This window comes from Dipodomys merriami, unplaced genomic scaffold (genome assembly GCF_024711535.1).
Source record: "Dipodomys merriami isolate MVZ:Mamm:240054 unplaced genomic scaffold, mDipMer1.0.p SCAF_22, whole genome shotgun sequence".
Classification (NCBI taxonomy): Eukaryota; Metazoa; Chordata; class Mammalia; order Rodentia; family Heteromyidae; genus Dipodomys; species Dipodomys merriami.
The window spans coordinates 20,907,965-20,923,493 of record NW_027203604.1 but is presented as its reverse complement, the minus strand read 5'-3'; the positions used below and the strand labels follow the sequence as shown (position 1 = coordinate 20,923,493).

Here is a 15,529-nt window from a genome sequence, read left to right as displayed (position 1 = left end):
GCTGAGATCTGATGAAGGAAATGTGAAGCTTTCCCAGGAAGGAACGTCTTTGAGACTCTATCTCTGATTAACCATCAAAAACTGGAAGTGGAACTGTGGTTCAAGTAGTAGAATGTCAGCCTTGAGTGAGAAAACTGAGGGGCAGTACTCAGGTTCTGAGTTGAAGCCCCAGTACAGACATAGAGAGAGAGAGACAGAGACAGAGACAGAGAGATAAGAGAAGAAGAAGGAGGAGGAGGAGGAGGAGGAGGAGGAGGAGGAGGAGGAGGAGGAGGAGGAAGAGGAGGAGGAGGATGAAGAAGAGGAGGAGAAGGGGAAGAGAAGAAGAGGAGGAGGGGGGAGGAAGAAATTTTAAAGGTTAAAAGCACACTGTTAGATGGGTGTCAGTGGCTCATGCCTATAATTCTAACTAATCAGGAGGCTGAGATCTGAGGATTGTGGTTCAAAGCCAGCCCTGGGCAGAAAAGCCTCCATGAGACTCTTATCTACAATTAACCACTCAAAAAACTGGAACTGGAGCTGTGGCTCAAAGTGGTAGAGCACCAGCCTTGAGCAAAAGAGCTCAGGGACAGTGCCCAGGCCCTGAGTTCAAGCCCCACAACTTGCACACACACACAAAGCAGAATATAGACACAGGCTGTGTGTAGTATAGAATCTAGTTAACACTTTGGGCAGTTTTCTTATCTTGTCTCTGCATGTGTTTTTTTCATTTGTACAATGAAGATAATCATAGAAGCTATTGTGATATTTTTGTTGTCATTGTTGTTGTGAGTTGGTTCTGGGGCTTGAACTCAGGGTCTGGGTACTGTCCCTGAGCTCTGTTTGCTCCAGGCTAGCACTCTACCACTTTGTGCCACAGCTCCACTTCCAGGCTTGGGGAGGGGGGAGTTTGGTGGAGGGCAGGCAATAAGAGTCTCATGTGGACTAATGTTCCTGGGCTGCCCTCAAACCACAATCCTTGATCCTCAAATCTCAGCCTCCTGAGTCCCTAGGTGAAGTTGTTCTTAAATAAAGGAAATCTTCTGACATATTTTAAAATAGAAAAATAAAAGACAAAGACTCCAATACATGAATGTTTCAGGGATACATTTAAACTATATACAAACCATAACTTAGTAATAAAGAGATGAGATAGCACTCCAAATTTTGACTGCTGATCATTTAGTTCCAGTCATCTAAATTAAGTGTACTGGTTTTATTTTCCTTATCGAAATTTGGCTAATTCTTCCCATATTGAATTCTTCTCCCAAGAATAATTTTGATAAATTAGAGTTCTCTAGTTTAAGTAGCATTTGTTAATTTTTTAAAAATCATCCATACATGGAAAAGAAAATAGCATGAAACAGTGCTGTGTAAACCAGGGAATAGTTAAGTAGCAAATTATCAAAGTTTAAGTGTCCTAATATAAAAGAGAGAACTTAAAAAAAAAATCAATGCAGAACCAAGGCATGGTTCATACCTATAATTCCAGTGCTGAAGTGGCAGAGGCAGAAGGTTCATAAGTTAAGGCCAGCCTGAATGACATACTGAGTCCCTATCTCAAACACGGTGTCATAAACCTATAACTAGAATTGCACATATAGCTCAGTGATAGAGCAGTTGGCTGGCATGTGTGAAGCCCTGAGTTCAATCCTCAGTACCAAAAAAAAAAATGTTCACATAAAATTTCCCATCACCAATTCCTTAGGGAATATATTAATAATAATTAATAAACAAATAATAGTAAATTGCTGAGACTAGTCAAGTAAAATCACTTTTTCAAATTTCAAGTAAATTATATGTATATAGATATATACATATATAATGTGTACATGTAGTATATCATAGCTTTAAACTGTATTTTTAGAAGGGGGGAGGGTCCGGTCGTGGGGCCTTAACTCTGGGCCTGGGCACTGTCCCTCAGCTCTTCAGCTCAAGGCTAGCGCTCTACCACTTGAGCCATAACACCACTTCCGGCTTTCTTTGTTTTTCTGCTTATGTGGTGCTGAGGAATTGAACCCAAGGCCTCATGCATACAAAGCAAGCACTCTACCACTGAGCCACCTTCCTTTAGCCCATCCCTGTTGCTTTTTAGGCAGGTTTATAGCCCTGACAGCATGGCCTACAATTTAATCTGGAAGGCTATTTTAGCAGCAAGCTGCCGACACCACTATGACTTTGGAAGTTTATTATGAACATAGGAAAGGAAATTTCTGCATGTTCCTAAGTTCTAGTTCATTCCTGTGAGTAGTACATATAGGAACATGATTATATGTTATTTGACGAGAAGAGCTGTGTAGATCCTGTAGACCCAGGTTAACTCCTTTTTATGTCATATTTTTTCCCCCTCCATGATTGCTTTCTTTAAAATCAAATTCACCTAAAGTGGCAAATTGCTTCACTCACAAACACTCACAAACACACTGGAGTTCAAACTCCAGTACTGCCAAGGGGCAGGGGGGAGCCGGAGCGGGGAGAGAGTTAAACTAAAAAACTAGTAGTACTAAACTTCTCCCCAGAGCTTTCTTCAAGGTGAAGCTAATAGACAATATTTGGCTTTGACTTAAATTACTACTTATAATATTTCATGTGGTTTTACTTAGTATAATCCTATTACCAGAAAGAGCCAAGGCAAATGAGGTGGAGAAGGAGAAGAACTGGTTGACAGGATTTCAACTAGTTCAAAGCTCTGCTTATTTTTTTCTCTCTCTTACAGTATAAAACTAAGAGAGGGCTGGGATGTAGATCAGTGGCAAAGCGCTTGCCTAGCAAGTGCAACGTCCTGGGTTCGATCCCCAGTACCAAAAAAGAAAAGACAAAAAAAATACAGTTAAAACTAAGAGAATATATAAACATATATATTGTATTTATATATATTATATAAATATATATATATAACTGAGAAATAATACACTTTGTTATTATTCTTTAACTTGTATGAGATATATCACTTGCCCTGACCCTTTCTTCTTAAGCTGAGAAATATCTTAGACACCATAGTTGTACACACAATTTATTAATTATAATTCTGTACCTGCAACCATCCCACTTTTCTTAGTGTGATCTGATTTGTGATACTTTCATTATGCCCTCCAAAAATCATTTGTATGAGCTCCCAGGACCATCACTCCCAGTATTGAACAGTCAGTATTGAACATGCCTATTACCCTGAAGAGAACCCCATGTTACAATGACATGTCCTGATCATTGTTTCTCCATTCCCCAAATCCACCTCAACCAAGTCTCCACAAACTATTTCGTTCCAGGCAACTCAGGTCATGCCATGTGGGATCCAGGGGACATTTTATAGCCCCATCACCTTCTTAGTTACCTAAGAAGTGCTTGCAGTACTCTGAGGCGCACGGTTAGTTAACAGAAACCAAAGGAATAAATATCATACCACCCAACATAGCTGTCATGGAAAGGTTGATTCAGGAACTGAGATAAGGCTATTTTCTGCTGTATTTGCTCATTAAAAATGATCTAGGAGTAGGTGGCTCACACATGTAACCCTAGCTACTCAGGAGGTTGAGATTTGAGAATCACAACTTGAAACCCAGGCAGGAAAGCTACAAAAAACAAAAACCAGAAGTGGAGCCCAACTGGTAGATCACCAGCTTTTAAAAAGAAAGTTCAGGGGCTGGGAAGGTGGCTCAGTGGTAGAGTGCTTGCCTTACATGCATGAGGCCCTAGGTTTGATTCCTTAGCACCACATAAGCAGAAAAAGCTGGAAGTGGTGCTGTGGCTGAAGTGGTAGAGCACTAGCCTTGAGCTGAAGAGCCGAGGGACGGTGCCCAGGCCCAGAGTTCAGGCATCATGACTGGCAAAAAAAAAAAAAAGAAAGTTCAGCGACAGCACCCAGGCCCTGAGTTCAAGCTCCAGAACTAGCACAATAAAATAATGCCTAAAATCTTAGGCATTCAAGAGTCTAATTCAGGGGATCACAAGTTCAAGGCCAGCCTAGGCTACATAACAAGACTCTATATTAAAAAAAACTAAAATATTAAATAGAAAAAACTATTTAGTAAATATAGGTAATATATATGTACATTCATGTATATATACATTAACATATAAATATGTACATATATATGGATGTAGGTTCTGAAAGAGTTTTCATTTTTAAGTACTTTTAAGTACTTAGAGAAAGGGGTTCCAAATTCAATAGGCCAATTTATGATCACAATACATCTTGATCTATGTCACAACATCTATTGTTCTATCCCGACTCTCTCAATCCCACTTATCCCAAGTTACCTGGTTCCATGACATATATACATTGTATATTATTATAGTATTTGCCCACTCTTTCTCTCTCCATTTGTCTACCCTCCCTCTTGAGAGAGTTTTCTTGAGATCAGGTCTTGCTATGATAGCAGGGCTGGTCTCAGAGTCCTGGTTCAATTTAACTTCTCCCTCTGTCTCCCAAGTAGACTTATACTCTTTTTTATTGTTATTGTAAAAGTGATGTACACAGAGGTTACGGTTACATAAGTCAGGTAATGAGTATGCATTGCTTTTTGAACATGTCACCTCTTCCCTTGTTTCTCCCAGTTTTTCCCTCCAAACACCCCCATACAAGTTGTATAGCTCATTTTTAACCTAGTATCTAGTGAATATCACTGCTGCATTTGTTCACCCTTTGTCTCACCATTTCTATGCTCCCTTACCCTACTCAAAACATAAATTTACATATAAGACAAAAAGGTCAGAAAAGAAAAACAGTGACAAAGGAGAAAAAAAGAAAAACAAAAACTAAATAACAAAAGCCTCTTTTCCATTTCTTGGGTTCATTTTGATAAATATCTTTTTTTATTGTGAAAATACTATACAGAAGGGTTACAATTACATGGGCAAGATAATGAGTACATTTTTTATCAAGCATTGTAGCCTCCTCCTTTGTTTCCCCTTCCCATCCCTTCCCATCCTCCCCCCGTCCTCCCACTGATAAATATCATTTTATACGATCATATGCACATAGCTTTTGAACCTTTGTGATCCTCTTCTAAGAATAATCACTGTGTAGGTGTATAGAGTCCTGTATAATTTATCATGTCCAAGTGTAATTTTTTTGTCTTTTACCATCTATTGTGTTTACTTGTACATTTATAGACACATTCTAATTACTACAAATGAGGGAAACCATGCAATCTGTTTCATTGAGTCTGGCTTAATTCACTTAATATAATTTTTCCAAGTCTTTCCATTACTTATGAATGATGCAATATCATTCTTTCTCATGGAAGCATAGAATTCCATTGTGTATGTATACCACATTTTCTTGATCTATCCATCTACTGAGGAACATCTAGGTTGATTCCATATCTTGATTATGGTAAATAATGCTGCAATGAACATGGTTGTGCTAGTAGCTTTAGTGTGGCCTTGTTCTAGTCTGTTGGACAAATACCCAGCAGTGGAATTTCTGGGTCATAGGGAAGCCCTTGGTGGTCATAGGGAAGCCCTATGCTTAGTCTTTTTTTTGGGGGGGGGGTCTGGTCATAGGGCCTGAACTCTGGGCCTGGGCACTGTCCTTCAGCTCTTCAGCTCAAGGCTAGCACTCTACCACTTGAGCCACAGCGCTACTTCTGGCTTTTTTTTCTTTTTGCTTATGTGGTGCTGAGGAATCGAACCCAGGGTCTCAGGCATGCAAGGCAAGCACTCTACCACTGAGCCACCTTCCCAGCCCCCCTATGTTTAGTGTTTTGAGGAACCTCCAAACTGCTTTCCAGAGTGGCTGAACACTTTTACATTTTCAACAACAGTGTAATAGTGTTCCCTTTTGACCACATTGTTAACAGCATCTTTTACTGTTTTTTTTTCTCTTGATAATAGCCATTCTAACTGGGGTGAGGTAGAATCTCAATGTTGTTTTGATTTGCATTTCTTTTATGGCCAAAGATGTTGAACATTTCTTCATGTGTCTATTAGCCATTCTTCCTTTTTCTTCTGAGAGTCTCTCTTTAATTCTTTAACCTATTTATTGATTAGGCTATTAATTCTTGTTTCTGTGAGGGATTGTTTTGGGGGTGGGGGATTTAATTTTTTAAGCTCTAACTATATTTTAGATATGAGGCCCTAGTCTGATGCCTAGCAAGTGAAGATTGTTTCCCATTCTGTGGACTTTCCATTTATGTTGCTAGCTATGTTCTGCAGAAACTCTTTAGTTTGATGCAGTACCATTTTTATAGCCTGCCTTTGATCTGTTTTGTCTCTGGATCTTTACTTAGGAAGTTTTGAACCAAGCCTAGGAGCCCTAGTGTATCCACTATCCCCTCCTGTAATATTTCCATGGTATCTTACCACTATCCCCTCCTGTAATATTTCCATGGTATCTTGCCTTACAGTGAGATCTTGGATCCATTTAAAATAGTTAATTCTGGTGCAGCGTGATATATAAGGATCTAGCTCCAGTTTTCTGCATGTGGATAACCAATTTGCCAGTACCATTTGTTTAAGAGACTGTCTTTCTTCCATGTGTGTTTTGAGCTCCTTTATAAAATAGTAGGTGTCTATAAGTCTTTTGGGGCCTTCTATTCTGTTCCACTGCAGACCTATACTCTTAATACCTCCTACCATTACAAGCTGGAAAGCATTTGCTAAGCTAATGCATCTATCTGGTTTCAGTTTTTCTTCAAGTTTCAATGAATAGTAGATATTTTGATCTGTTCATGTTTTAGGTAGAGGATGTTATGGACTGTACTTCACAGCCTCATATTTTACCTCAGGAAAATCTGAGCACATTCACAATGAACAAGCAAATCTAGACAGATGAGATGCTTACTCATGTAGTTCAAACTTTCCCTTCTTCTGCAAATGGATGTAATCAAAAACAAATTAAGTAATTACATAGTATAGCTGCATCTGTGTGTATACTTTATTACATTGTATGACTGTGGTTGAAGGATGGCTCTTTACTGAATAGTTTTTTAAATATTTATAATGGAAGATGTGTTGTCAGTGCACATTCAGCTGCTGCCAGAAAAAGCAAAGTGTAAATGAAAATAATGATGATTGCATGAGGCAGCTCTGTAGGGTGTGTGTCCATGTGTGCACATGTACCTGTGCATATATATGTGTGTGTGTACAGTGGATACTGTGTTACACTGAGAAATTTACCCTGAATAATGTCTTTTTCTAATTACTAGCAATAGCCTACAAATATAAAAACAATATCTGCAAATTTTCAAAGAACTCAATATAAAGCAGGATTTGCTGACCATAATTTCTCATGTTTTAAAAAATTTATCAATCTCATTTTTAAAACTTTTGAACAAATAAAAGATATTTATCCAAAGAAAGGACATCCTGAGAGTTCATTATCCTTTTATCTTGAGTGTGTGAGCAGCGATGGTATTGTCTGACATATGAACAAAAAGAATGAAATGTAAAAAGCAATAAAAATGGTTGATTATTCCAAAATGTCTTATTAAAATACCATATCTTACTTTAGCTTTTGTACACTGATACCCTCAAAATCCTTAACTAGTAAAGATTAAAGGAAAAACCAGTCATAATCTCAAAGTTTGTACTTATTTCCTTAGAGAAAATCCCCATCTTGTTGGGGTGGGATTTTTTTTAATTGAATTTTTGCAAGAATGTTTACATTAGTTGTAATAATAGACAAAAAGTACCTGTTAAGAAAGACATGGTTATATATGTATTATGTATTAACTTTATGCTAACTTTTAAGTCAATGCAGGATATCATTATCAGAATATTGGGAGTTTCAGCCACAAGCAACAATGACAAAAATAAAATGGCCAAAGAATGAAAGGACAACAAAAGAACTCAAGAATCAAAGTGAAGATCAGAACAACTATTATAAATTTTTAAATCTCTAAGAATAACAGGATTTTCAAGAACATGACTGATTATGTTGTAGAGGAATGTTTTTCATTCTAAACATAAAAATAATGAATAAAACATAGTGAATAGAAAACCCCTATGTCTCAGACAGAGATGAAGACCAGAATAGTTGTGACCCAATAGTATGATGCCCACTACTGTGTCCTAACACACTAGAACCAGAAGACACAGGAAGATTTTTGTCAAAGGGAACAGTGAAATTAGATAACCTATGGAACACATGGAACACAGAAAATCGTTTCCTACATGAAAAGATTAGACACTTCCTAGCAGACTATAAAAGCAGTCCAAAATCCTGCCACTTAGGATTAAAAATAAATCACCCAACTAGGTAAGGTGGCTCATTCCTGAAATCCTAGCTACTTGCCTAACAATTGTGAAAGACTACAAGCAAGCTTATTTAAAATATTTAACATATATATAAGGTATTAAAACCATAAAGAGAAATGAAACCTCTTGCTATAACTATTTAAAGAGGAAAAGTGAAAGGAGGAGGAAGAGTGGGGAGGAGAAGGAAGAAGAAAGAAGAGGAGGAGGAGGAGGAAACCAAAACCATAAGAAAAAAACAAAAACAGACTATTAAAAAGAACAGACCAATGTGAAAGAAGCCAAATACAACTTCTGGAAATGAAGAAAAATACCTGTGAATTTAGAAACAAAAATATCCATATATAGATATATTATAGAAATCCTTTAGAATATTAGCAATGAAATAATGAGAAAGAAAAGAAATGCTATCTGTAAGTAGATGAAAATTAGAGTAATAGCAAACATGAGCAATAATTCTAGAAGACAAGAAATACCTTTAAAGCAATGAAGAAGTCATAGTGGCACTTGTCTGTAATTCCAGCTACACAGGAAATGAAGATTGAGGCCAGCCTAGACCAAAAAAAAAAAGTAGTGGGATCCCATCTGAACAAAGAATCTGAACATGGTAGTTTGTGCCTGTCATCCCAACTATGCAGGAGACATAAGAAGAATAACAGTTAAAGGCTATTCCTAGCCAAAACACAAGACCCTGTTTGAAAAATAACTAAAGCAAAAAAGTTGGTGGTATAGCTTAAATGGTAGAGTGCCAGTACCACAAAAGGAAAAAAAAAGAAAAATTATAAAGTAATACAGGAATATAACCATGTTTGAAATATATTCCCTGCTATATTATATAGATAGTGAAATGAAAACAAATTTAGATAGACTCAAAACATTTATTATAGATAGTACCACCTGAAATGACTATTGGTTTGAACCATGTGAAATTTCTGGTATTGGGATATTTGGGACCACCCGAAATGACGATTTTATTGAACTGTGTGATTCAAACCAGGGAAATAAGGGGACAGGAAGAGAGGAAAGGGGAGGAGGAAAAGGAAACAAAGAAGCCAGTATAACAATATTAGACAAAGACTTCAAGATTAAAAACATTATTACAAAGTAGGAGTTTATTAGCTTTCTGTTATTATGACAAAGTACTTTTGATAATCAACCTCAAATGAAAATAAGCTTGTTTGGGCTCACAGATTTGGAGGCTTCAATCCTTCAGCACCATTTCTTTGCATTTATGACATCATGGGGGACCCATAATTGGGGAAACCTGTTCACTTCATGGTAGACAAGCAGCAAAAAAGAAAAGTCAGGGTTCCAGTATCTCCTCCAAAGTGCACATTCCTAGTAATCTTACTTCCTCCCATTAGGCCCACTTCCTAAGGCTTCCACCACTGCCCAGTTACACCACATGAGGATGAAGTCTTTTATACACAGGCCTGTGGGGAACATTTAGGATCCAAACAATAGAAAACATGTTAATTATTTAATGATAAAGGTAAGATTATTCCAAAACAGTACATTTGCCTTAAATCTGTGTGCAGCTATTCCTATATGCACAAAATATATTAAATGAAAAATTTCCAAAAAATATTGACTGCAGTTAAGGTTATTTTATTTCTTCTGTTCTTAGTATTTTATGAGGTGCAGTACTTCAGTTGCATACCCTCCAATCCCTGTGTATGGTTCTGTGACAGCAAATTAAATATTATTGAGAAATTTCTTAACATTTTACAGGCTCCACTTTGTTCAGTGGGCTTCATACAGTTTTTACATACGTTTCTCACTGATATTGACTATTTGGAGCTAAAACCCATTAACACCAAATAACAAAACAATTGTCTAACATTAAATATATAAAGTCTTAAAATCAGAAATCAAGTGTGCATGTCACCAACTAAAAATATTAATAAAATAATGTTTTTATATTATTATTGGCTTGTTATGAGAGAGTATAACTAAAAGTGAGGAGAAATTCCCCATAGTTGCATGATTTAAAAAGTATAAATAATTCCGGACAATGGTAATCCTAGCTACTTAGAAGGCTGAGATCTGAGGATCATGGTTCAAAGCTAGCCTGCGCACAGAAGTCCTTAAGACTCTTTTTTTCAATTAAATCACAGAAAAAGCCAGAAGTGGCACTGTAGCTCACACAGTAGAGGGATAGCCTTGAGCAAAAGGAGCTCGGGGCCAGTGCTAAGGCCCAGAGTACAATCCCCAGGACTGGCAAAAAAATAAAAATAAAAAGTACAAATAAAAAGTACACAGCAGTCAAGCCTCCCTTTTTATCACTTACAAAAAGCTTTGAATGTATTCTCTCATATATGGAAGTTAGATCTACATTTTAAACATACACAAAAACATATACATGGCCACATACACATATTCACAAAGAAACTGACTAAAATATGGTATAAGCAGAGGAAGAGTCCAGTGTTATAATTCCTTTGAACAACTAACCGTTTAACAAGATGAATTCCAGAAATCTGAAGCAAGTTTTGTGGGAGTGGGGAAGACAAATAGAGAGGATAGGTAGATGCATAATATTCCATGTATATGTGAAAACAGAACCAAGTAACTTGAGGAAATAAGTGCAGTTGGGATAGATGCAGGGGAGGATAATTAAAGGGGTCACTGTTTAAGATGGTTTGTACTCATAAACTGACATACTGAACAATCTTTAGGCTATAACCTCATCAACATTCTCCAGTGATAACAAAACAATTCCAGAACTCTGGAGAAAACAGAAAATCAGGATTGCCAAAAACTCACCTCATCGTCTCAAGCTTTTTTGGTAAAATGGTATCTCCGTTCTCTAGAATATTTGAGCAGTAATCTTTCAGTCCACATAGTTTCTGGCTCAGTTTCTGTCAAAGGACAGGTACATTGCTCCCTCTACTGGCTCTGCTCCTGAGCCTCAAAAAGCCTTTTTGCTAGACTCCTTTTACTCATGCCTAAAAACAGAAAACAGCACAAGCTTCTTAACCACAGATTTTCAGTACCCTTAGAAAAAATCACATTATACAGTTAACATAGTCCAGTTAATGCGGTAGTTTATGCCTATAGTTCCAGAACCTGGGGAAGTGAAACAAGAAGACTGAGTTCAAAGCCAGAGTGGGCTACATAGCAAGCTTCTTCAGGTAACAAGAAGATGAAGAAGAGGAAAAGGATGGAAAGGAGGCAGAAAAAGAGAAAGAGGAAGAGGAAGAAGAGGAGGGGGAGGAGGAGAGGGGAGGAAGAAGAAGAAAAAAAGAGGATAAAATGTAATCCAATGTCTATCTTTCTATATCTGGTATATCTTCTCAAAATAAAAATAATTCTGTTCAACTGATACTTGTTGCAACTATTAAATCTTATGTTGATCTAGGTGCCAGTGAGTCACAAGTCCATGGGTCTCTTAATTCCAATTAGTCAGAAGAAAAAGCTGGAGTTGGAGCTGTAGCTTAAGTGGTAGAGTGCTATCCTTGAGCAGAAAAGTTAAAGGACAGCACCCAAGGTCTTAATTCAAGTCCCAATACCAGAACAAAAAGAAAAAGTAAAAGTGAGCATTGTGTGACATTCCCTGATGCTTAAAAACTAGGAAAAAATAATGACAATCATGCAATGATATCAACAGTTGAATTCCCCACACAAGACAGCAGATGATTTAGTGGCTTGGATACCTTCTCCTAGATAACCTGGAAAATGACCAAAGCTGATGGTTTGGAATGGAACTTCCTTTCAAATGTTCAGTTTTATATGTAACTTATTTATTCAACTGAATATCTACAGGACATCAGGCCAAGTTCTTGGTGTGATGGGTACAGAAATGAGCAGACAACCTCATTCTCATTTCACTGAAAAGACAAAAGCTAATATGGTAAGCTTCCATTTACTTATTTATTTTACAGATCAATTGGTTTATACAGCTCCATGCAAACTAATGTTCAAGCTAAAGTCTATTAAGTGTCCCCTGACTGGAGACATGAATCTTACATTAACTTTGATCTTCTGAAATATTCTATTATTAAGCTAGTATGCATCTCCTACCTGTTATGTCCTTGAATTAATATTTTCAAAAGACATTCAACTTTTCAATCAAAACAGAACTTAGAAAATGGCAAAAACTCCCATGCTCCTGGACTAGAAAGATCAACATTGTGAAAATGGCAATACTTCCCAAGGCTATCTACAAATTCAATGCGATACCTATCAAAATTCCAACCTCATTCTTCAAGGAAATAGGAGAGGCAATCCAAAAATTCATATGGAACAATAAAAGACCCCGAACAGCAAAAACGCTCCTCAACAGAAAGAACACTGCTGAAGGAATATCAATACCAAATTTCAAACTCTACTATAAAGACATAGTAATCAAAACAGCTTGGTATTGGCACAAGAACAGACCTCAGGACCAATGGAATAGAACTGAAAACCCAGAAATGAACCTATGAACCTACAGACCTATAGCCTTATCTTCGATAAGGGAGCTAAAAAAATAGAATGGAAGAAAGACATCCTCTTCAGTAAATGGTGCTGGCAAAATAGGTTAACAACTTGTAGAAAACTAAAGCTAGATCCTTATATATCACCCTGCACCAGAATCAACTCCAAATGGATCAAAGACCTCGAAGTCAAAACAGACACTCTGAAAACATTAAAGGATGGAATAGGAGAAACCCTAGGTCTCCTTAGCTCAGGCCGAAATTTTCTTAATAGAAACCCAGAAGCACAACAAATCAAAGAAAGGTTGGACAAATGGGATTGCATGAAATTGCAGAGCTTCTGCATGGCAAAGAACATAGCTAGCAAGATCAATAGAAAGCCCACAGATTGGGAGAAGATCTTCACTAGCCATACAACAGACAAGGATCTCATATCTAAAATATACCTGGAACTCAAAAAATTAAATCCCCCAACAACAAATCCTCAAAGAAACAACTGTCTAATAAATAAGTGAGCTAAAGACTTAAAAAGAAACTTGTCTGAAGAAGAAAGAAGGATGGCCAATAGACACATGAAGAAATGCTCAACCTCCCTAGCCATAAAAGAAATGCAAATCAAAACAACATTAAGATACCACCTCACCCCAGTTAGAATGGCTATAATCAAGAACTCTAATAACAACAGATGCTGGAGGGGATATGGACAGAAGGGAACCTTACTGCATTGTTGGTGGGAGTGTAAACTTGTTCAACCACTTTGGAAAGTAGTATGGAGGTTCCTCAAAAGACTACACATAGAGCTCCCCTATGACCCAGCAATCCCACTTTGGGGCATTTACCCAAATGGTTACCAGCACAACTATGTTTATTGCATCATTATTTACTATAGCTAAGATATGGAACCAACCCAGATGCCCCTCAGTAGATGAATGGATCAAGAAAATGTGGTATATATACACAATGGAATTCTATGCCTCCATCACAAAGAATGACATTGCCCCATTTGTTAGGAAATGGAAAGGCTTGGAAAAAATTATATTAAGTGAAATAAGCCAAGCCCAAAGAAACATAGGTCCCATGGTTTCCCTTCTTTGCAATATCTAGTATATGTCTGAGTCAAGCAGAAAAGGTCAGATAAGGTGATGTTAGGGAAATGAACCCTAAGATATGTATTCAAATGTTTTTTTTTCTTTCATGCGATTGTTTCTAATGCATTTATAAGATAATTTCTTTGTTGCTTTGAAGGTCCCTCCCCCACAGTATATAACCGTGCTTTCACTGTATTTGATGTCGGTATAATTTGTGGAGGGGAAGGGGAAAAACAAGTCTTTTAAATAGGGATACAGGTGGACCCATTGCAACAATGAGAAGTACAAGTCGTTATATGGAAAACGAACTTTACAGCTTTGGTGGGGGAGGGGTGGGGAGGATGAGAAGGGGAACCAAAGGAGGAGGCTACAATGCTTGATAAGAAATGTACTCATTATCTTGCCCATGTAATTGTAACCCCTCTGTACAGTATTTTCACAATAAAAAAAATAAAAATAAAAAAAACATTCAACTTTTCATATACATTTGTTTTCTTCTCAACTTAATTGAAATTTCTTTGAAGCAAGAAACACATGGCTTGACATATGAGAATTTCTAAGAAGATATAAAAGCAAATTATAGGTAACAATTCACTTCCTTTTTAAAAAAAAGAATATCATACTAAATGCAGCCTATCAGCGAAGTTTCACTTACTATAGAAATAATCTAATTTATTACTCTAAGTTATTAATAATAATAATCTAAGTTATTAATCTAAGTTAATTGGCTTAAGACAATAAATTATATTTTAACAAATCCCCAGAGCAACTACTGACAATAACACAAAAAATAGTCGCAGAAACAATAGAAAATATAAATAGTATTCTAAAACAATCTATTTAGCCTAATAGAGGTTAGTAATTCATGGGATAAAAAAAAAATCAAAAACACAAACCTTGGCTTATCGATAATTACATTCAATATAAATGGATGTGTGTGTGTGTGTGTGTGTGTGTGTGTGTGTGTGTGTGTGTGGACTAAATACTCAGTAATTACATCAAATATAAACCTATATACTAAATACTCCAGGCCAAGCAGATATTGGCCAAGTGTGTTCTTTTGAAAAATGACCTAAGGACCCGGCCGGGTCCCAAGATGGCGGCGGCGGCAGCGTCCCGGAGGCCTTGGTGGCTTCCCGGCTGCTGAGGGGGCTCCGCGTGGCTGGCGGCGGACAGACCAGAGACGGAGAACCGGTGGGCGAGCGGCTGCCGCCCTTTCCCGGCCCGCGCGGCCCAGGCTGGGCCCATGCAGCGGCGGCGCTGGGGAGGGGATGCTCCCGCTAGGCCAGGCCTCTCCCTGCTCAACTTAGGGCGGCGGCGGCGGCGGGCCCCTGCCCCGGACTCCCGCCAGGGCCTCGAGAGAGCTCCAAGTAGGTAAGTCGAGCACCGCGTGGCGGTGTGTGGAAGATGCCGAACATCAACTGGGCACTAGGCGCATCTTTTATGACCCAGCCTGCCCAGGACCAAAATGAGCTCCATGAACTCCTAGTCTGGGATTCAGCTGCACGAGAACGGTGCGGAGCGTGGGCCCCAAGGCGCCCTCGAGGGGCGGCTGCCGCTGCTAGCGTTCACCACATCACCCAAGAAGAGACGTTCTCCGCGGGCGAGCCAGCGCTGGCAGCCGGCCCGCCGTGGCCCGAAGGAAGCCGCGCGTGCTGGCCTCGGCGTCAGGGAAGGCCGGGAGAGAGATGCCCAGGCCTGCGGCGACTCCGTCCGTAGAGACCAGCGTTCACGAATGAACTCTTTCTAGGAATCAATGGAAAAATTCCGTCGGCTGACGCCAACCCGCCTTCTGGCGGCAAGGGCTTCCAACGCCGAAGACAAACGTGGCAGCCCAAGCGAGGGTGG

At 38.5% G+C, this 15,529-nt stretch overlaps 1 long non-coding RNA gene across 1 annotated transcript; it reads right to left on the bottom strand.

The window, feature by feature from the left end:
* Positions 1–9,296: 9,296 nt before the first annotated feature.
* Positions 9,297–14,768, bottom strand: LOC138834888 (uncharacterized). Its single transcript, XR_011374288.1, has 3 exons — positions 14,578–14,768; positions 10,942–11,123; positions 9,297–9,608 (listed from the first exon to the last, which is right to left on the bottom strand). It is a non-coding gene; the product is annotated as an uncharacterized lncRNA (long non-coding RNA).
* Between the last annotated feature and the right edge of the window lie 761 nt (positions 14,769–15,529).